A 25,052-nucleotide genomic window follows, 5' to 3' on the forward strand; every position below is an offset into this window, starting at 1 on the left:
TCAAGAGGTTTCTCAAAAATGAAGAGGAGGAAAAAAAGCTTGTGAAGGATGGAGACTTCTATGACCTGGATTAGATTAAGGTAATATGGGAAGATATTTTATCTTGTGTTTGTGAGTATTTTATTCTGGATGGAAGATTGAAAAGGGTTCATAAATTCCATTTAATGTTTTAAAACCATTTTTACTATAATGATAGGTTATCCTTTCCCTTTTACTTGAAGTTTTTTTTGCTGAATAGCCTCCAGGTCCATAGAAAGAAAGTGACTAGGATTTTTCTCCATGAAGGTCTTATTTTGTTAATTGAAAATTATTGTAGAAAAAAAGAAATGAATCTTTCACCTAAAGTGGAAAAGAAAAGGAAATCTCTTGGGAAAGATCCTCTTGACAAAATGAGTGCTAGAAAAATTAAAAGCTATAATGTGTAAACTGAGGAGGGTTATAGAGATATTAAGGATAAAAAGAAGGAGATTAAGTCTGATAATACTTAGAAGGTTAATGATGGAGCCATGGATTTTGAGAGAAGTGAAGAAGATGAGGGCGAAATAGAAACTGATGATCTCAGCTCCAACTTGGATGGGTATTCTGGTCAGGGAGTTTCTTTGGTTAAAGATGATGGGGGAAGCAACAATGAGGGGAAAATAGAGACTAAGTCACATTTAGAACCCTTAGGCCAGAATGAGGATAAAAATATCACCATTGAAAGTGAAGGGCCTACCTAGATTGATTTTAATGAGGTTAAGATCTTGGTGGACTCATAAAAGGAAAATAATGTTGAGGATAAAACCCTTGTGATTAAAAAGAAGAATGCGAACAAAGAGAACCAGAAGGATAATAATTCTTAGGAGGGTTTAAACAAAGACAATAAATTGCAATTGAATGGTACCCAAGATGTGACTATTAATTCAGAGCAAAGGTGTGATGATGAGGCCAATGAAGAAAACAATAACACGGTGAAGCTGTCTATCCTCCTTAAGGCTAAATTGAAAGCTGTTGCCTCTCTCTAGGTTGATTCTTAGCTCTATAATGAGATCATTATATTCAAGAAAAAATGGGAGAGCTCTAGAGTGAACTGGATGAAGAAAAAAACTAAGATAATTTAGTTGGAAAATTAGGTGGGTAATATCCCTAAGAAGTTAAAGGCCTATGAAATGGAATTACACCAACTGGTTAAGGATAGTGGTCAAAGGATAGAGATGGTAACCTCAAGTTTGTGTGTAGTTGCTACGAGCATCGGTAAAAGAAGTAATGAGTAACTCATATCCCCAATTGTAGTTAAGCTATCTAGTGACCCTAGTAAGAGAACTAGGCAAAGCACAATGAAAGCTATTGTTGCTACACTAGGTTCAGTTGTGGAGGATATCCTTCAAGGTACTATGGTCGTTGGTAAGGAATTAACTAAGGTGATCAAAGAGTTAACTTAGTTGTGGGCTCTAGTTGCTGGTCTTGGTTTTCACGTTTCTATTTTATTTCTAGCTTTTGTTTATTTGATACTCTATTAGGTTTTAGGTCCTTGTAAAACCTGGTTTTAAACTTTTCTGGTTGATTTGTAGGTTCTAGGTCCTTGTAAAGTCTTGGGAACTTTTATTATTTTATCTTTTTTTCTAGTTGTAAAGGGTTTCGGGTCCCCTCAAAACCCATTTTTACCTTAATCGAAAAGATGCTATAATTTTTTAAACACACATCTACACACAATACATATCTTATTATAATACTAACATTTTCAATATATAATTATTTAATAATCTATTTTTCTTAAATATGCAATATTTTCTCACATACTAAAACACAAAAAAAAAAACTTTGAACATTCAGATGAGCTATAAAAAAATTGTGTATATCAAAATCTAATAGGGAGTAAAATCAACAGAAATAACAATCTAATTTTTCTTATGTTCTAAGAGATATATTAACAATACAAATATTAAATGAATTTAAGGTTAAGCTACCATAAAACTATGTACATATCAAAATTTAATAGGGACTCAATGTTGGAAATTATTGAAATAATTATAAGAAAAGTTGAGGGAGATTGTTGGAATAAAATATGGAACTAGTAAAGAATGTCCTCAATCATTGTTTTGTCATTGATGTCAAACTTGCTACTTGCAGGGATAACAATTGCTTTAGTGATCCAAATACTATCAATTAGTTGATTGTCAAGGTGGAGGCAATTAATAAGATGTAACTAAAATACCTAGAGAAAGGTTGAAGTTATGATGTAATAAAGTACAAGGATCAGCTAAGCCATTGATGAAAGAATGTATTTGATGACATACTACAAAGAATGGGCACACTGAAACATATCAAAGATTTAAGGTTTTAGCTAAGTCTTTTGTAAAGCTCAAACTAAGAGAGAAGGAGCCGAGCAAGCTAGTAAGAGTCGAGCAAGTTCTAGTTAATGCCGAGTAAACTTCAGATGTCGAGTGGTGTCGAGTAGAATCAAGTGCCGAGCAAGTTCAAGTGTTGAGTAAGTTCAAGTGCTGAATAAGTTCAAGTGCCGAGCTGGTATAGGTGCCGAGTAACACAGAGGTGCTGAGCACCAGTAACTCAATAATGCTGAGTTGTTGCATTATTTTGGAAATCGAAGATTCGCCAGATCTAAGCCAACAAGGTTGTTATCTAGAAATCTGTGAATTAAAAGGAAGATAAATATGATGAGTTGGTGGCACAGAACATCATGTAGAACATTTTTAAGATACAACTGGCGAAGTTTCTAGAAGAGAACAAGATATGGGGTAGATACATTGTATCCTACCTAATCCATTTTGAAATCCTAAAATTGGAGAGGGAGAATTGAGCGGCAAAGGTAAATCAAACTTCTATATAAGAAGACATAAGTTAATGAGAAAAGATAGAGCAAGAGGGGATATAAGAAAAGAGAGATGGTGGTTAAGCATAAAAGCATGAAGTGCTGAAGATTGTGCTAAGGAGAAGATAGCACAGGAACTCTGTTTAGACTAGACGACCATAAGGATGATTGCATTGGCAAGATGAGTAGGAAGACTCAAGGAGACAAAGCTTGAGAGGTAGTCAAGCAGTCAAGAGCTGAAGTGATTGAAGCCAAGCATAAGGATTGAACTGAAAGTGTGATCTAAAATTTGCAAAGTATGTTGTAAGTTATATCAGATCAAAAGACCATTATTGTTACTTTCTAGAAATTGTAACTGTAAGTCTAAATCCTATGGACTTAAGTTGGTTTAACAACCATTAGAAAAATCCTTTAACAGGGTGACATTCCAAGTAAATGTTCTAAAGACCTTTAACCAGGCCCATTCCTAACATTTTGGTGAAATCCTTTAACAGGGTCACATTTAACAGTGTGTTGTAAGCCTTTAACAGGGTAGGCTTTTAACAGGGCATCACTTCAGAAGAGTGAGAATCAAGTAGCATGTTACTGGTGGTTTTTTCCAAATTGGGTTTCCACACAAATCATTGTGTCATGTGTTGATCTTGAATGTTTTATCTTTGCATGTTACTTTATAGTAATTTGCTTATATGATTGATTTAAGTTTGAACAGATGAAAAGGGTATGGATTCATTAAAAGTAAAAAAAAAAAAAGGGTATTAATAGGGCATTTGGACCTTGAATAACTGATTCACCCCCCCTCTCAGTTATTCTAAAGAATTCTAACAATTGGTATCAGAGCCTGAATGTTGATTCAGTTTAAAGGGACTACTAGCAGAAAAGATCAAAATGCCAAAAAGAGAAGTTCCCAAGCTCAAAAAAGACAACTTTGTTGCATGGCAAAGTTTGATGAAGCTACATCTTGGATCCATAGGAGATTATCCCCAAAATTCAATTGTCACTGAACATGTTGATCCAACAGGTGCTCCTACTGCAGAAGACATGAAAAACAAACAAGAACACAATCAGACAATGCTGGAAATTGCCTCTGCACTCAGCTATGCTAAATTTGATGATATCAAAGGATGTGACACTGCATTCAAAATGTGGAAAGCCCTATCAGACATCTATGGAGGGGATCAGAATGTACAAAGAGAAAAAAGAGAAAGTCTCAGAGGAAAGTTTGACGACATGAAAATGGAGGAAAATGAGAATGCTGCTTAGTATGGTGCAAGAATAAAGGAAGTGGTAAGTGCAATAAGATGCTTGAATGGTCAACTGGATGAGGATACTGTTAATAGTAAGTTCTTAAGAACCTTGCTCCCAATCTATGCTATTAGAGTATCAGCAATACAAGAACTAAGATGTATACCAAGAAATAACTTAAGCTTTGAAGGTATAATAGGTAGACTCACTGCATTTGAATTGTCTAACTTTGACAACTACAAACCTGAAAATGTTGAATCTTCTTTTAAGGCAAAGTTATCACTGAAAGATGCCGAACAGGTGAAATCAAAGAAAGGAAGAAAAATGAAGTATGTATCTAGGGATAGTAGCACTGATGAGGAAGATGTGGAACAATTGGAAGCACTGCTCACTCAAAGATTTCACAGGGGCAAAGGAAAATTCAAAGGTAAGATGCCTATCATTTGTTTTAATTGCAATGAAGTAGGTCATATTGCTGCAAGGTGTCCACGGAAAAAAGATTCCAAGGAAGGCAACAAATACAAAAACAGAAGAGATGATGACAAGCGAGATTATAGAGAAAAAGGTAAGAAGTGTTATATTGTTGAAGAAAATTCTGATGACAATGATGATGAAGTTGTTTATGTAGCCATGAAGGACCAATCTAATGAAGAAGAAGCCACAACACTGGTGACATGTATAAACAAGAATGACAGATGGATCATAGACAGTGGATGCTAACATCACATGACAGGAGACAAACGTAAGTTTGTTAACTTTACTTAGTATGATGGAAATAGTGTTAGATTTGGTAATGATGCTCCATGTCAAATCAAAGGAAAAGGTTCCATTAAGCTCACAGAACAGATTTCATGTGATAATGCATACTATGTTGAAGGATTAAACTATAATTTACTGAGTGTCTCACAGTTAGGAAATATAGGTTGCAAAGTGGAGTTTGGAAAAAAAACTGCAAAAATCTATGATACTGATGGTAAAATAATCAGAAAAAGAGATCAAACAAAGAGTAATTTGTTTTACCTTGATATGGATGATGTTTCTTGCCTATTTTCAAAATTTGACGATGAATGGTTATGGCATAAAAGATTATGTCATGTCAATTTTGATAATCTAGTCAACATCAGTAAAATGAATAAAGTCAGAGGTCTACCAAAACTGAAAAAGCTTGATTATATCATGTGCAAACAATGTCAGCTAGGAAAGATGACAAAGTCAAGTTTCAAAAGCAAGAACTATACATCTAAAGAGATACTTGAGTTAGTTCACACTGACTTATGTGGCCCAATGGAAATACAAAGCTATAGAGGAGATAAATACATAATGCTATTTGTTGATGACTATTCTAGGATGATGACTGTTATGTTCTTAAAACAAAAATCTGATGCTTTTCAAATGTTTAAGTGGTATGTGGCCAGAGTTGAAAAGGAAACTGGAAAAAGCCTGAAATGCCTAAGATTAGATAGAGGTGGTGAATTTACATCAAATGAATTCGAGACATTTTGTAATGACAATGGAATCAAAAGACAAATGTCATCTCCTAGAACTCCCCCACAGAATGGAATTGCTGAAAGAAGAAATAGATCTGTGATTGACTGTGCCAGAACATTAATGATGGAAAAGAATGTTGCTCTAAAATACTGGAGAGAAGCTGTAAGTGTAGTTGTTCATACACTGAACTGAGTACAAGTCAAGAAAGGTACAAATACAACACCTTTTGAATTATGGTATGGTTACTCACCCAATGTAAAACATTTCAAAGTGTTTGGTTGCAAATGTTTTATCCTGAAAGATACCAGAAATGGAAAATTTGATGCAAAAAGTGATGAAGGTATATTTCTTGGTTACTCCACAAGAAGTAAGGCATATAAGTGTTTGAATGTTAACACTAACAAAATTGTGGAAAGTACAAATGTAAATTTTGATGAGCACACGGAAGTCCAAGTTGAAGAACCAAAGAAAATGGAAGAATATAGAACCTTTGTATATTCTTATGAAGGAATGACTGCTGATGAGGATGATGTCAATCAAATTAAAAATCAACAACAAGTGTCAGTTTCAGCCGATTCACAACCAGTGAATGCCGAGTTGCATTCAGAAGCCGAGTTACAAAATGAAGAAAATGCACAATTTGATTCTGAAGACAGTACACATAATGAAGAACAACCTGACAATGAAGTGCATAGTGATCCTGAATCTAAAAGATCAAACATGGAAACAAGGACAGAGCCAAGATTATCCAAATATGTAAAAAGACATCACCTTGCTGAACAGATAATTAGTGACAAAGATGCAAGACCAATGACAAGGAGTAGACTAAGACATGAATCATGCCTGATCAACAAATCTGAACCCAAGACAGTATATGGTGCATTACAGGATGATGACTAGTATAAAGCTATGGAAGAAGAAATTAATCAAATAAGGAAAAACAAAACCTGGAGTTTGGTTCCCAGACCAACTGACAAGAATGTAATTGGCACAAAATGGGTATTCAGAAATAAACTAGATGAGAATGGTGAGATTACCAAAAATAAAGCCAGATTAGTATGCAAGGGATATGCTCAAGAAGAAGGAATAGATTATGGAGAAACATTTGCTCCTGTTGCTAGAATGGAAGGAGTAAGAACTTTACTTGCATATGCTGCCTACAAAGATTTCAAAGTCTATCAGATGGATGTGAAATCCGCCTTCTTAAATGGTATACTAGAAGAAGAAGTCTACATTGAACAACCAGAAGGATTTGTTGATGAAAACAATAAGGATATGGTATGTAAGTTACATAAAGCACTCTATGGTTTGAAACAAGCACTTAGAGCATGGTATGAGAGACTTCACTAGTATCTAGTGCAAATTGGATTTGAAAGAACTGATGATAACAACATGTACATCAAAGCTAAAGAAGGTAAAGACATTATGGTATCTGAAATTTTTGTGGATGACATAGTATTTGGTGGTAAGGAAGTACTTTGCAAAGGCTTTGCTGACAAAATGAAACATGAATTTGAAATGTCTATGTTTGGTAAAATCAATTTTTTTGTTGGATTGCAAGTTCATCAACTCAAACATGGAATATTTATTACACAATCAAAATACATCAAAGAAATTCTTAAAATATTTGGATTGGAGGAATCCAAACCAATCAGCACACCAATGGCCATAGGAAACAAGCTATCCAAAAATGACGAGTCAGCTGAAGTCAATCAAACAATGTACAGATCCATGATTGGAAAACTACAATATGTTGTACATAGTAGACCAGACATAGCATTAGCAGTTGGAATAGTGGCTAGGTTTTCTGCTAATCCTAGAGAAAACCATCTCATAGCAGTAAAAAGAATAATGAGAAATCTCAAAGGGACTAATGATTTTGTTCTATACTACAAAAAGAATGGAAAATTTGAACTCAACGCATATAAAGATGTAGACTGGGGAGGAAACATTGATGACAGAAAAAGCACAAGTGGAGGTGCATTATTTCTAGGCAAAAGGCTGGTTACCTAGACTAGCAAGAAACAAACATGTATATCCCAGTCCACCGCAGAATCAGAATATGTGGTAGCTGCAGTCAATTGTACAAACATTGTATGGCTCACACATCTATTGAATGGAATGAAAGAAGAAGTAACAAAACCAGTGATATTGTATTGTGATAATACAAGTGCTATAAACATATCCAAAAATCTAGTAATGCATGCAAAAACCAAGCACATTGCAATCAAGTATCATTATGTTAGAGAATTGGTAGAAGACAAACAAGTGAAGTTGGAATACATTCATACAAAGGAACAAACTGTAGATATCTTCACCAAACCATTGCCTAAGGATGCCTATGAATATCTTAGAGGCAAGCTGGGGGTTATGCCCCTAAGTCAAGCAGTTTAAGGAAACAAGGAAGCTGCCTTGCATCAACAGGAATAAATCCTTGAAATATTAATAGGTTGATGCAAAGGATGATAGCAGGAACAGAAACTCCAAATCAGTCACAAGCATGGTGACAGAGGGAGAAAAACAACAAGAAGCCAAAGCTTATATTTTGCATGATAAAGATGCTACATCTTTGACATTTATGTCAAAGAGGGAGAAATATGCAGGAAACTGATCAATGCAAAGAAAGAGGGAGATATATGAGATCAGTAGTGAAATACAACAAGACAACGTATACAATCTTGGTGGTAACTGAATTGATTACTTGATCAGTTTGGTTTGCCATCAATGCCAAAGAGGGAGATTGTTGGAAATGATTGAAATAATTATAAGAAAAGTTGAGGGAGATTGTTGGAATAAAATATGGAGCTAGTAAAGAATGTCCTCAATCATTGTTTTGTCATTGATGTCAAACTTGCTACTTGCAGGGAAGAAAATTGCTTTAGTGAGCCAAATACTATCAATTAGTTGATTGTCCAGGTGGAGGCAATTAATAAGATGTAACTAAAATACCTAGAGAAAGGTTGAAGTTATGATGTTGTAATAAAGTACAAGGATCAGCTAAGCCATTGATGAAAGAATGTATTTGATGACATACTACAAAGAATGGGCACATTGAAACATATCAAAGATTTAAGGTTTTAGCTAAGTCTTTTGTAAAGCTCAAACTAAGAGAGAAGGAGCCGAGCAAGCTAGTAAGAGCCGAGCAAGTTCTAGTTAATGCCAAGTAAACTTCAGATGCCGAGTAGAATCAAGTGCCAAGAAAGTTCAAGTGCCGAGTAAGTTCAAGTGCTAAATAAGTTCAAGTGCCGAGCTAGTATAGGTGCCGAGTAACATAGAGGTGCCGAGCACCAGTAACTCAATAATGCCAAGTTGCTGCATTATTTTGGAAATCGAAGATTTGCCAGATCTAAGCCGACAAGGTTGTTATCTAGAAATCTGTGAATTAAAAGGAAGATAAATATGATGAGTTGGTGGCATAGAACACCATGTAGAACATTTTTAAGATACAACTAGCGAAGTTTCTAGAAGAGAACAAGATATGGGGTAGATACATTGTATCCTACCTAATCCATTTTGAAATCCTAAAATTGGAGAGGGAGAATTGAGCGGCAAAGGAAAATCAGACTTCTATATAAAAAGACATAAGTTAATGAGAAAAGATAGAGCAAGAGGGGATAGAAGAAAAGAGAGACGGTGGTTAAGCATAAAAGCATGAAGTGCTGAAGATTGTGCTAAGGAGAAGATAGCACAGGAACTCTGTTTAGACTAGATGACCACAAGGATGATTGCATTGGCAAGATGAGTAGGAAGACTCAAGGAGACAAAGCTTGAGAGGTAGTCAAGTAGTCAAGAGCTGAAGTGATTGAAGCCAAGCATAAGGATTGAACTAAAAGTGTGATCTAAAATTTGCAAAGTATGTTGTAAGTTATATTAGATCAAAAGACCATTATTGTTACTTTCTAGCAATTGTAACTGTAAGTCTAAATCCTATGGACTTAGGTTGGGTTAATAGCCATTAGAAAAATCATTTAATAGGGTGACATTCCAAGTGAATGTTCTAAAGACCTTTAACCAGGCCCATTCCTAACAGTTTGGTGAAATCCTTTAACAGGGTCACATTTAACAGTGTGTTGTAAGCCTTTAACAGGGCAGGCTTTTAATAGGGCATCACTTCAGAAGAGTGAGAATCAAGTAGCATGTTACTGGTGGTTTTTCCCAAATTGGGTTTCCACGTAAATCATTGTGTCATGTGTTGATCTTGAATGTTTTATCTTTGCATGTTAATTTACAGTAATTTGCTTATATGATTGATTTAAGTTTGAACAGATGAAAAGGGTACGGATTCATTAAATGTAGAAAAAAAAAGGGTATTAATAGGGCATTTGGACCTTGAATAACTGATTCACCCCCCCTCTCAGTTATTCTAAAGAATTCTAACAGTCAAATCAAAAGAAATAACAATCTATTTTTTCATATGCTCTAAGAGATATATAAACATTAATTGAATTAAAGGTTAATAAAATCACAACAAGACAAATGGGTCCTGAATGGACTGTCAATTCTTGTTTGGTGGGAACATTAATTCCGTCATCCATTATATTTGAAGAATATTGGTATTTGTCATCCACCTATTTAGCCACCAAAGAAAATGATTTGAGATTATTTAATTGCATACCAAAATCATAAAATAAATAATATAAATTTGATTCTTCTCTAAAAGAGCTTCTATAATGTAGTAGGTGAGTTATTTCATTATTATTCTCTTTCATAATAAGATCTATAATTATCTACATCTTAGTTTCATAAATCAATAAAAGATCACTATTCAATGATCATCATTATTCTTTTTGGTCAATGCACATACATTTTCAGATAAAACAATACATATAAGTCACTTTTCATTTATTATTATTATATTAGAATTATCATATGCTGATTGCTAAGTTTCTAAATGGTGAGACTCAAATGAACATAAATATTACCCTTTGCAATAATTATGCATAGTATGTGAAATCATATGAGCAATAATGATATCATTTTTTGATATTTTTATTAATTTTATTTGGTGTGTGTGTATATCATGTTAAATATTTTCAACATCTTAAAATACATATTTCTTATGAATATAACAACTATTATCTATAATTTTAGATTTACAATGTACAAGTATTATAGTATTTATTTTGCAAGTCAATCTTTTATCTGTTTAAAAAGAATTCATGTATCGAGTTTTACATAAAAATGATCACCATATTTCATTAACGATATAGACTATATGATATGCCAATAATTGTTATCTAGTAGATTAGTTTAATTCACCCCATAATCTAGGACTAGAATGCATACATTTAAGTTCAACATATCTTATGTTCCAATGAGAAATTTGTATATAACTAATAGATTTTCTATTGACATTAAAAAAATTGAAAAAGCATGTTTCCTCCATGAATTAACATGTGTAATTTAAAAATAAATTATTTTAGAATATACTATTAATTTTAATTTATATATTTTATTACCCTTTTAATATATTAATTTTTTATTTTAGAAACAATCTACAGTAAAATACTTTGTATAAATTTTGATATCAAATCATGAAAATGAAAGATATAAATTTAAACTATCTTAATATAAAATAAAATAAAGGATAATTTTATATTAGAATATAGTAGTAGTTTATAATAGAAATATAGTAAAAAATTAAAGATAAATAAAAGTAAATTAGAAATACAATGATTTATCCATTTTATGACAAATCAAAATTCGAAGTTTCTTTTACTTGTAGTAAATTATCCTTGAATATTTTCATTTTAACACTTATAAGGACAACACAAGGTCACATGGTAGCATCACACCAATAATGATAAAAACTTGTGGATGATATTGAAATGTGCAGCCCCCAGATATAGATAGGGGGCCTACCCTTACACCCCTACTCTAGTGCCATGTTAGCTATTGTAGCGGTGGCCCCCCAACTCTATCCATCTTGGTGTAAAAGATTTATAATGTTTAAAGAAAGTTATAGTTAACCATGTCAATTATAATAGATGATTTGACCTTAATGTAACATGATACTTGATATTATTCCCATAAAGGAAATAATGCCCCTAAGACGTGAGGGGTTGAAGCATACAAATCATTTTCTTTGATTTATTTTTAAGTTGGAATGTCAAAATTAGTAAAGATGTAATGATGGCAAAAAAAAAAACTAATAAGGTATGATTTGACATAGTGTTGGTATTTGATTGAATTTTACAGTATAGATAAAATATCAAATAATAAATAAAAATCAAAATGAAGATTGAATTTGTGTGTGTGTGTGTGTGTATTTAAAAATATCTTCAAATGCAGTCTTTATGGCTAAGTTGTCAGCTAGAATCAAGTGTAAAATTATAGTTCCCTTTGTCAAATTTAATATGGATATTCAAAATTTACAATAGAATTAATTTTTTTTTTAATATATATAATGCTGCAACAAATCAAGAGGATTCTCAGTTTCAACAAATAATATTTATGTAATAATTTATGAATTATTACATAAATTACATGAATTATTACATAACTTATTCTACATTTCATAAATAAATAGATCTAAAAGACACAAATGGCATTGTAAGGTTTTTTAACCCTATTGTTAAATTTGAATATTCATATTTAAATTCCAGAAAGGGTACTATAATTTTATACTTGATTCTAGCTCACAACTTAGCCATAAAGACTACATTTGAGGATATTTTTAAACCATTAATTTTATATTAGTACCAAAACTCAAAATATTTTCCAAGACTTTAATTTATGTAAAGTTATAAGTAATTCAAAGTCTTTATATTGACAAGACACAAATATCAAACTTGACACTTGTCTCCTAAGAGGATATCTAACCAATGGTCTAATTGAGGAGAGTGAGGCCCTCTTGATTTACTCCTAAGGTATTTATAAAGACTATTGGGACTAAAATTCAACTATTGGAGGATCATGGTGAGTGAATTTCATCAATTAATTTTATTTCATTTGATTTTTTATGAGAATATACTTAAGTACATACATCTATCATTCTACACCTACATAGGAGAATATGCTTAAGTACATGCATCAATCATTCTACATCTACATAGGTTAGTTTCCAAGGTGTAGATATGAAGTATAATGTAACCCAATTATTTTGGGTATTCTAATTCTAGTGTTCAATCAATTCCCATTTTATTCTATTATTTGAGACTTCCAAAACATAATGAAATATGGTATTTATAAGATTCATTTGATTTATATTCTTGTTAAATCTTAATTATTTCATGTCATTAGCTCATGCATTTATATCAATCAGTTCATTACATGACATTTAACATAAAGAACATAGTTAGCCTTCCCAATTCCATAAAATAAAGAGGAGTCCAAGCTCCTTGTTGGTGTAAATGAGTAATTACTTATTACACTTTACTTAAGTTTACTTAGGTCAATGCATTATTTTATTATGCATTATAATTTCTTAGGTGAGACACTTAGGAGTTTGCGTACTCTTATGAGTTGTCATGTTGACAACACTGGAGTAAGCAACTATAATTTAGCACATGGTGTCTACAACACTGGAGTTTACATAATTAATTAAGTTGTCATGTAGACAACATAGTTACCCACACTCCTATTTTAGTACATGGTGTCTACAACATTATTATACGTGCTACACCTTTGTAGGCTTATCCTCTCATCATCACACTTACTCCTGTGCTTAATGGAGGATAACCCACACTTGGTGGACATGTGCTTGGTTGTATGACTTATCAGTATGCTGATTTCTAGGCATTCTAGAAGCATTCCAAAGGCCTTTATATACAGACACTCCTAGTGTACTTTCATATTGAATTAATACATATCAATATTCTGATCATACTCTTTCTGGTCTATTGTTGTGTTTGTGCTTGAGTTCCTTGATCTTGGGTGAATTTTTCCCTAAGGCAAATTCTTACACTCCTTTAATGAGACTCTTTTGCAATTATCAATGGGGTTTCATATTGGTTTCATATTGTATGTAGTAAATAATTTCAAAACTAAAATACACATCTTGACAAATATTTATGAATTTATGTTTAAATAGTTTGAGTTCAAAGAAACTATTAATGTTAAATGATTTTTTATTTATTTTTTAAAAAATTGAATAGTTTTGAATCGTCTACTATTTTTTTTTTTTGAGCGAATGAGTGAATGAAAATGAGGTGTTGTGAAAGCTAATGGTGTATAGGTAAATAATTTTGAAAGATTGAAAGATAAGAACTTAGACATACAAAGAACCTTTGAAAATTATGAAAAGTAATAATAGATGCTTAAAAAGGAAGTGTAATAAGGAGATGATCAACTATCTAACAAGAAACTATAAGAAAAAAAAATATAAAACACTTTATATAACTTCAGATATTTCAATCCTTTGCTTTAGTACTATCTAACATACTATTATATATCTTTTCGTTGTATTGATTTTTTTTGAAGTGAGTTTTTTGTATTTAATCAAGCAAATAGTAATTGAAGCAAATAATATAATAACAAAGGCAAAATATTACCTGCCCTTTAAATGCAAGGTTTGTCGGATTGGTGAGAATAACTGCTTCAGGGTATTCAAGTGGAGTGCTCCTATCACTATCTCTGTCCACTTCATTTGGCATCAATCTCATTTTCTTATTGCTTATTCTCATATGTTTAAATCTGCAAAGTGCATCTTTATTCAATAAGATAAATTACAAATTATAAGTTTAAAATGACCATCATCACTTTAAGAATTAAAAATATCATTATTTGACAATTTCAACAGTGAATCTCTCACCTTTCATCTATGAGTCTGAATACCATGCGTGTCTGGACCATATTGAATGCAGGGTATTCTGATCTTTTTTCATAAATTGCATACACATAAAATCCTGTGCTCCCACTTTGTAAAATATACCTGCACCCATGTGTTGGATACAATTGTTAATTGTGTATTGTCTTTGATGTTACACAAATGTCATATCAGCCATCAGACAGAGTCTACTGAGCTCAGATGGTTAGCAAAGCAATTTATAGTGACTACCGAGCATTCCTGAACATTACACAGAAAGTTAGCTTTTACTGAGCTCACTCAGTAAGCAAAGGAAATTTAGCTTTTATTGAGCTCACTCGGTAAGCAAAGGAAAGTTAGCTTTTACCGAGCTCACTCGATAAGCAAAGGAAAGTTAGCTTTTACCGAGCTCACTCGGTAAGCGAAGAAAAATTAGCTTTTACCGATCTCACTCGGTAAACAAAGGAAGGTCAGTATTTATCGAGTTAACTTGGTCTTCGAAGGAAGTTGCAAGGTTTGCAGTGTTTACCAAGCTCCATTTGGTTAACACTGGGGAAACCATTCTGAGCAGTGGTCACCGAGCTGGGTCGGGCAGTGAAGAATTTTATTGTTCTAAAGAATTAAGTTTAATTGTTTTATGCAGCCGATTGATTTATGTTTTTCAGTTGATTGAGCCAACTTGACAATCTGTAAGGTATATATGAAAGGTCAAGTTGTGAATTCAAAGAACAAAAGTGTGTGGATGCATAAAAGTGTGAATGTATGAATAAGAAAATATATGAGCGAATGTTGAGGAAGAATTAGATATCCCTATGAAGTTGCAAAGTTGCATTCGATTAGTGAGGATCTAGTGAAGCAGAACAGAGATCTATATTCAACAAAGATAAGTTGCATATATTTCAGATCACTTCATTGTTGCTTTCTAATCATTGTAATAGTGATTCAAAATCTCTTAACAGAGTTGGTTTGACAACCATTTTTGTAAATCCTCTAACAAGGTGACAATTCAGTTGAATTGTTTTAAAGACCTCTGACAAGGCCACTTCTAACAAGGTGATCAAATCCTCTAACAGGGTCACACCTAACAGTGTGTTTTGTAACGTTTAACAGGGTTGGCTCCTAATAGGGCTCACTTCAGAAGAGTGAAAATTGGTAACTAGTTACTTGGTGGTTTTTTCCAAATTGGGTTTCCACGTTAAATCTGGTGTCTCTTGTGTTCATGTTATTTCTTTATGCATGCATGTTATCACTTTAAATGCTAAATAAGTTATCAGAACATCTATCAAGTTTCAGATTTATTTGTGACATTGTCAGCAGCTATATTTTAAGACATCTAAGGATCTGTGGATTTATTTTTGGAGTAACTAATTCACCCCTCCCCTCTCAGTTACTCCATCTCTATTTCCAACACCATGTCCACAATGTTTTAGTTGAGTTGCCAATTCTCTTTGCTAACTTGTTTTTAGACTAGAATAATAGTAATTAACTTTCTTTTATATAATACATAAATTATAGGTAAATATAAATATCTGAGTTTAGGAATGATTTTGACATTTAGAGCTTATGACTATCTAGTACCATCATATGAATGGTTGTGTAGAAGCATTATTAGATTGTAAATTGGCTGAATTATTACATAAATTATAGGTGGTCAACAAAAAATTCTAGTTTTAGGAATTATTATGGCTTTAGAAGCTTATGATGGATAGTGAATACATAACCTTCATCATATGAACTCTGGTGTACAAGTATCATTAGATTGTAATAACTTTGGTTGGATTATCATATAAATAATAGATGGTTTCTTAAAAACTAGGTTTAAGAATCATTTTGACAAGCTTATGACTTTTTATTAGTTTAAGTATATGAACTCGGTATATAATCATCAATACTAACACAAATTATCATTAGATTGTGAAAAAAAGTTCTAAAATAGACACTTCTAAATTAGGTTAAAGATATTTCATTGATAGAATTTAGAAACTTAATACCAAAAAAAAGTTATAAAATTGACACTTTCGATATATTTTTTTTCTATTAATTGAATTTAGAAGCGTAATACCCTAAAGATGTGTATTCATTTTATAATTATTTATCAATTCAAGACCCAAATCATTAAAGAACTTTAATTTGAGAAATTCAAATGCAAATCTATGCGGTCATAAATACCTCAAGTCTATGTCGAGTGGAGCTTGTTGACCGGTTCCTTGAATTGAAGGATCCCATCGTCTAACAAACGAAACTTCCACTAAATTTGGAGTAGAATTTACAACTTTAAATTCTGTGGCTAAAATGCTGCAACAAATTGAGAGGATTCTTAGTTTCAACAAATAATATCTCAGATTGAATTTCAACTTGGATTTTGTGTTGAAAAACTCACTTATCCTCTTTGTATGGACCTCCTGATTCATTCCAGTTTATATCCCAGTACCTGCATTTCTCACAAACATTTATCCCCATAAGCTCTCTATATCAACTTGTGCATAAATACAATCATTAAAATAAATAAAAAAGTTTTCAATACAATTAAACATCAAATTGTATCAGTAAAATGATCAATGTTTCTATGTTCAATACTAACAAACAAAAATAAAAGAAAACACCAATGCCCATTATATCCTCTATGAAATAGATCTTGAATTAGGCTAACAAGATTATCAATATCATCATACTCAATGCCACAAAAACAAGGGGCACAAGCGCCATAGTTCTTGTCTTTAATGTAGTGGATTCTGTATATAAATTTAAGTTGAATGGTAAAATCACATCGGATTTTAAATTGAAGCTAGTCAAACATGGAATATAATCTAAAAACATTGAAGAAATATTTAAGCAATGACAGTTTAATGCTTTTATAGAAAAGATTAGATGAACATAGTAATGTAAGGAGTGAGTTCACTTTTGGAGTGTTTTATTTTTTTATACATAAATAGAAGCTCTAAGTGTAAACCAAACAAAGTAGTCATAAAGATATAATAAAGGTGGGTTTGATTCCAATCTTACATTTTTTCAATATAATATGTTGTATCTTACGATACTTAATTTTTCATATGGTTTCTAATTGTAAGAAAAGCACTTGGAGAACAAGCAACACTATTGGATTATTGATTTAAGCAAAAATGAGATTCCCAAAAAGGGAGCTGATTAAAAATGGAGATTCTAGAAAAGGAAGATTCCATTTGTTATCACGGTTGTAGCATATATAAATGACATACTTGTTGGAGCAGATTACATAGGATTATATGGTTTTCCATAGGGGAAGATCCCTAATCTCTACAAGCTTCTTTGAAGCAAAACTAAGGAAGAATGTTTTTTTAATCCCATAATCCTATTTCTCGAGTTCAAGCCCTAGTCAAAGTGTTTTTAGATCTCTCACTTGAGGAAGAATGCATATAAAACATAGAAGCAACCAGGAACCCTATTGGCTATGGATACTCCCCAAATGCTAAATTGGACTTATCATTGTTTTGTTCACTGATTGCTACTAGAGGTTTGTAAGCATTACTACTAGAGATTGATAGGGAAAAAATGTAGGAGGGTTGTTGATCTTAGATCATGTTGTCCTCATCTGTCAAAACAACACTGATGCCAATATGGGCTTGCATGATCGAAATAGGCATCAAATAGATTGTAAAAATCTATACTAGAAATAGCAGACTATAGTTTGGACATGGATGGGGGAATTTTATGCATGATCTAATCAAAGATTACAGACGAGAGATTTTTTTATCTTTTTGGGAAACAACATTAAATCTGATAAATCTAAATAGACCCTTTACATTTTGAAGAATCTATGCCCTATAAATCCTCGTATGAGAAGTTTCCCTCAATTTGTGAACAATCTTTCAATATCGACTAGTTATCATAAGGAAGAAAACAATTAACACCTACTACTCTTCACCTAGAGCATATAACTGCTTCTTGCCTCTCATTGTTAGAATTTATAATCTTTCCTTGGTTGTATCTATTAAATGGGATAAACCAAGGTATCCCTTAAGTTGTTTGTCCTCTATTCCACATGTGAGGACAAGTCCTTTTTGTAATTCCTTTATTAAGGAAAATAGTTTATTCCTCCTTAGGAGGATTATGACACTTGTCAAGCACACACTTATGAATGTGGAAATCATTCACTTGGGAGTTACAAATAACCCCCCTTCTCATCTCTTTATAAGAGATGCTTCTCTCTCATTCGAAACACACAATCATGATGTAGTTCATGTAACGAGCCCTATGGCTCCACATTGTCTCCTTCTCTATCTTTCTTCATTCTTAGGGATTTTCCTCATTCATATAATTCACAAGGGGTTTTCTTTTCTTTCCCCTTTCAAAATCTGTGCCTCCATTCTTGTGTTGATCTTGGAAAGTTCTTTAAAGTATGGTAATTATGTTCATCACAAACTTTCTTGGATTAATTTATAATTAATTAAATTTTAGTTCATTTCGATTTTATTATTTCTAACACTCATCCTTCTAAAACTCCATGGAAGTTTGAAGAAGAATTACAAATGGTAAAGAAAGGCTCGCTCTTGTAAATCATGTATCCAACAATTGATTTCTAGAAGAAGCGGCTTAGATGTTTGCAACATAAAATGGCCAAAAGGTGATGTGTTTTTGTTGGAAGGCCATTCATTTCTATGCTTCAAGAACAACACAATGGCCCCCCTACATTAACTAAGTTGGTCATCACTTTAACATTGTTTTCAAGAGTTGGGTAGCTGGGCAACATGTCTTATGGTTGACCATGCTTCTAAAAAGAGCAGGCGAAGAACAATGTGCTAATTGGACAAGTGAGGGGAAGGCTCGGTGTTAGACCTTTGAAAGCTGAATGTGTTGCACACCCTACAAGATCTATAGAGTTCAAACTCGGGACCTTTGTGAAAACTTCCAAGATGAAGTCCCAACTGGAGGAATGGGTAGAGGACTACGAGTATGAGGGCTTGTTTTTGTGAATGACTACCAATTCTATAATATTAATTTATATTAATTAAAAGTTATATTTTTTCTTTTTTTAAAGAACAAAATAAAAAATTCTTTAAAGAATACATTATCAAATAGGAGTAAAATTAAAATAATCTAAATTCTGGAAGTTGAAATTTTTTGATATCTAGAAGAATCTAGAATTCTTTGAACTTATTAAGAAGTACTTTTGTAGTGCTTGACTTTAAGCTCTCTGCCTCACTGCCCAATGTCTAGAAATTGCTGGCCAATGGATCTTTCTATCCAAGAGATAAATACATGCATATCCACATCCAATTCTTGCATGTCACAACTTTTGCAACCCTAAGAAGTAAAGAGCTAGATTAGTGTACATATGTAAATATGTGAGTAAAAGAATATTTTGTATTAAGGATGTTTAGGAGCATCTATAATAAAGATAGTGTTGTAAGAGATATTATGATGTTGGAGAGCATTATAGATAGAGTTCTATAGTGGAGTTGTAGGAGCATTTCTATATAGGAGTTGTAGGAGCCTTTCCATGTAGTTTTAGCTATTTGTTCTATTTACTCCTAACTTAGTGTTTCACTGGTGATAATCACCATTTTATGCCTAGTTTGAACACTCATTGTAGTCTCCTTTTTCTAATTGCATGTTAACTGCAAGACGAACTTGGGCTTAATCATCACCGTAATTTTCTTTTGCAAACCGTGGTTTCCTAATGTATAAAACATGCATTGTTATGTATATTGTACATGATTATTGACCACAATGTAATCAAAAGTTATTCTTTATTTTGAGACCTATTTCTTGAGTTTTTTTTTCCCTTAGATTTTGTTCATATTTCTTAGCTAACATATCAACTAAGAAATAATCATTTAAAAAAAATGAGATGCTGAAAATGCATCTCAGCAAACATATAGACTAACCATTAAAGTTTTGAATTGGATACAAGAAAAGAGATCCTCCCCTAAGACAATTTTCCATGGAGAAGAGGTGTGCAAATTAAACTAATATTACTTGTTTAGCTTTTAGGATTGTACAAATATTTTATGTCATCAAGCAAAGAAAGAGTAGCGAATCAAATGAAGCTAGTTTTGTTTTGAACCTTTCCTTACGCTTCTATCAGTTTTGGACTCTCACAATGTTTTTGGTAAAATAAAGTAGCTTAATCCAAACTCAAAAAATGAAAAATGTGAGATTCTAGTTATGAAAAATCAACAACAATATATCAAAAAATTGGCCTTAAAATATGTTGAAAAGAAGACACAACCATTCAGACATTTTCTCAGAAGATTTTATATTCCATTAATTTCTTATAATTACTAATTTATAAAAAAAAATCATGCCAACTATGATTTTGTCTTTTCAAATCAAGGATCCATATACTAGATAGGTTTATGAAAAACTCATAACTATTATTATTTGGTCTAAAAAGGATTAGACATATACATATCACAATACTTGTAGATGGTCCAGATTCTGCAGAATCAACATTGTCACTGTTGAGGGTCCAAAAACCATACTTCACAAATCTTTTTTGCCGAACTTCATATTTTATAGGATACAAATTAGAAGAAGCTTTTACACTCAAAAAAATAGGAACAATCTTTACAAAATGACGATTATTGCTCACCTTCTAAAGACTTCGACCACAATTTGTGTTTTTCCCACAACATAATGATTTCATTCCTAAGAAGCCTTGCAACAAACACTGACTATCTATTTATCAAAATTCACAAAAGCTCACCCTTGAAAATAGAATTATAATTATTTTTTTTAACAACACAATTATGGGTTACTTAAACTTCTATGCTAGCTAAGAACACAAAAGAATAACAATTATTTAGATTATTTTCCTATTTGATAATGTATTTTTTAAAGATTTTTTTATTTCATTCTTTAAAAAGGACATTGTACAGTGAGGCAGAGAGCTTAAAGTCAAGCACTACAAAAGTACTTCTTAATAAGTTCGAAGAATTTTGGATGCTTCTAGATATCAAAAAATTTCAATTTCCAGAATTAGAATATTTTAATTTTACTCCTATTTGATAATGTATTTTCTAAAGAATTTTTTATTTCATTATTTAAAAAAAGAAAAATTATAATTTTTAATTAATATAAATTAATATTATAGAATTTTCATTAATATTATAGAAGATTGTACATTCCTGGCTGGTCAAATCCTTATAATATATATTTTATCCCCAAATCCTTATAATATATATTTTATCGCCAAAATGTGTCATTGAATTCCAACGCCATTGAAGCATCGGTAGAATACTCAGATTCCGCCTTCTTTTCACACTCAATCCGTTCTTCACTCCCAAAGTAAGGCTGCAGAACAATCAGTCCCCTGATCTTCAGATCAGTTTTGCGGGCAGCCATGATTCCGACTGTGTGCGCGATGTTCCCGCCCGCGCTCTCCCCGGCCAAGAAAATCCGGCTTAAATCGACATGATTTGCGAGCCATTGATCCTTAAAAGCCTCATCTTGGATCCCTGAAGGATGCCCTGAAGAATCCTTAAAAATCTCATCTTGGGTCCCTGAAGAATCCTTCAAGACTTCATTTTGGGCGGATTGAAGACCCAATTGAGAACATGGAAGCAATCATCATAGGTAGTCGATTTTCTGGTGCGAGGCGGTATCGACTGAGACGACCACGGATTTCGACCGAACTGAGAGGCCAGAGAGGAATTCGTTTTATGATTGCCAGGCCGTTGAGCCGATGCAGAAGCCGCCGCCATAGAAGTAGAGAATGAGGGGGAGTTTTTCCTGTGAGTTGGGGATTCCGTCGATTGGGTCGGCTGAGGATTTTGTGAATTTGTGGTCGAAGCGGACGATGAAACCGTCGGCGCAGACTTGGATGAATTTAGATTATTTTATTTTATTGATATTTGATTTTTTATAATTTTTAAAAATAAAATTTGATTTTTCTCATTGCTCAAACCAATCACAAATAAGATAAATCAGAGTTTTTAATTAATGAAAATAAATGTAAATAATCAACTATAAAGTTTATGTTGAGTGGAATTGAATACTGTGCTCTTATTGGTTGGTCAATCTCGTCTAATAAAAAATTGAAGGATTCTAGTAGGAACTAATAAAAGAAAAAAATATCAATATCCAACATATTCTCTATGAAATGAACCTTGAATTGCATTAAAAAGATTATCAATCTATCTACCCAATGCCCACAAAAAAAAAAAAAAATGACCAACATACCCTCTATGTAGGGGAGCTTTAGTTGGATCAAGAATGTTATCAATGCCTCCATATTGAACGCCAACAACGATTCCTTGAGGATTGCCTAATGTCACCTTTACAATACCATTGTCCAAAATTACCTGTACAAACATGAAACGATAGGCTTTGTAGGTAAGTTTACTTTTACAAAAGAATCGTAGTTTTCATTCTTAACCTAATAATTTAGTTTCATTATATAAATCTTCAATTCAGAATCTAATCAAAGAAGAAAAAGAAAAAGTTAAATTTATTGATCACAGACAATTAGTTGGCTCTACAATTCATGAAATAATATATAAGATTTTTTTTAATTTTTAAATCAGCATGTTGTTCAATCAATATCAAAATCTAAAAACTAAATCAATTGTATAAACAAATACATATTATAAATTCTTCCAATCAAAACATATATGTAAATCTCTCTATTGTTACAAAACAAAAATGATAAGAAATTTCAGATTGGCATTGAGATCTTGAATATAAGCACTTCTATCAAAACATATGTTTGTTGGAAACAACAGTGGTAAAAAAGAGAGTTGTAAAATGAACGAAAACATTACTTCATTCCTTTGAACATTGACTGTAACTCTATTGGCTTTAGCTTTCAATATCAATGCTGTAAAAATAAAGCTAACTAAAAATACTGTGAGCTTCACCGTTGTTGATCAAACTAGGTATAATTCAACATAATAACAAATGAACCTACACCTTCTATATAAGTGCACTTCTAAGATCTTAGCATGGGCACAATTATAGGTCCACATTTAGAAAATCATGATTTCCTAAATTAGGAATAGTGATCCCAACATTAAACATTTATGACTGATAGATTTAGAAATAATCCCTACATTAATGGAAGCCTAAATTAAATGGTCTAATATCATACTTTTAGCTACTCTTATAGTAATGTACGAGTTGTATGGTGATCTTCTAGTCGTTGGATAAAAAATGTATTGAAATGGTTGAATTTGGGTCGGTTGTAGATGAGAAATTAGCGAGAAATATGATCCGACTATGCCGCGATGGAATAGCAGATCATCCCGGGGTGGATCTCAACTAAAGTATAACAACAACAACGGAGAATAATAATCAATATCAAAATCTAAAAACTAAATCAATTGTATAAACAAATACATATTATAAATTCTTCCAATCAAAACATATATGTAAATCTCTCTATTGTTACAAAACAAAAATGATAAGAAATTTCAGATTGGCATTGAGATCTTGAATATAAGCACTTCTATCAAAACATATGTTTGTTGGAAACAACAGTGGTAAAAAAGAGAGTTGTAAAATGAACGAAAACATTACTTCATTTCTTTGAACATTGACTGTAACTCTATTGGCTTCAGTGTTCAATATCAACGCTGTAAAAATAAAGCTAACTAAAATTACTGTGAGCTTCACCATTGTTGATCAAACTAGGTATAATTCAACATAATAACAAATGAACCTACACCTTCTATATAAGTGCACTTCTAAGATCTTAGCATGGGCACAATTATAGGTCCACATTTAGAAAATCATGATTTCCTAAATTAGGAATAGTGATCCCAACATTAAACATTTATGACTGATAGATTTAGAAATAATCCCTACATTAATGGAAAATTAAATGGTCTAATATCGTACTTTAGCTACTCTTATAGTAATGTACGAGTTGTATGGTGATCAGTCGTTGGATAAAAAATGTATTGAAATGGTTGAATTTGGGTCGGCTGCAGATGAGAAATTAGGGAGAAATATGATCCGACTATGCCGCGATGAAACAACAAATGATCGCGAGGTGGATCTCAACTAAAGTATAACAACAACAACGGAGAATAATAACAACGGCTATCTCTACTCCAATGGCGACTGATGTTATGTTTACACTCTGAACGGGGACAAAATCTCGCATTTTTCTGGACATGAACGGAATCCACCCTTTTCCTTCACATGAACAACAGATGATCGCGGGGTGGATCATTCTCTTCGTGCTATGATAGATCGTAATGCTGGTGACAAATCCAACATAGTCGGCTCTAAAAACAAACTCTATGAATGAATGAATTGTAAAAATTTAATGTCTAAATAGTTAGTTTCCATAAACACACTATTAATTATTCTTCTCTTTTTGTGTTGCAAATTATTTATGCTTCTAGCGTATTGAGAGCTAGTCCTATTTATTATTAGTCCCTGCTTATATATAGACAGGTACTAATGTTTTTGTTTATCCTTGCTAATTTGTGCAACCTCAAAAAAAATAGTAAGTTCTAAAGTTTAACAAACTTTATATTTTTAAATTAATTTATATTGATTTATTACCTTTTTCTAATGGTCTGTTGCATTTTTGGTGGGGTTTATTTTATTTTCCCACTTCAAAAAATACAATATTTTTTAACATGCATTAATGAATTCATTAATTACAACTCTATCTTTTCCATATTTGTGACAAGTTCATTATTAATTACAACTTTATCTTTTGCATATTTGTCACAAGTTCATTAGATTTATAAAATAATAACTTTATCTTTTGCATATTTGTCACAAGTTCATTAGATTTCTAAAAAAGTCATGTTTTTATCTTAAAATAATGTTTTA

The 25,052-nt window shown here is 32.2% G+C and overlaps 2 pseudogenes; both read right to left on the reverse strand.

Moving 5' to 3' along the window:
* LOC149534017 (rhamnogalacturonate lyase B-like) overlaps positions 1 to 24,381 on the reverse strand; it is an 88,909-nt pseudogene extending 64,528 nt beyond the window's left edge.
* Positions 21,450 to 22,085, reverse strand: LOC149534018 (putative carboxylesterase 17; annotated as a pseudogene).
* Positions 24,382 to 25,052: the final 671 nt, after the last annotated feature.

The sequence above is a fragment of the Cupressus sempervirens genome, chromosome 10, assembly GCF_028749045.1.
Source record: "Cupressus sempervirens isolate cs-2001-9-10 chromosome 10, ASM2874904v1, whole genome shotgun sequence".
Taxonomy (NCBI): domain Eukaryota; kingdom Viridiplantae; phylum Streptophyta; class Pinopsida; order Cupressales; family Cupressaceae; genus Cupressus; species Cupressus sempervirens.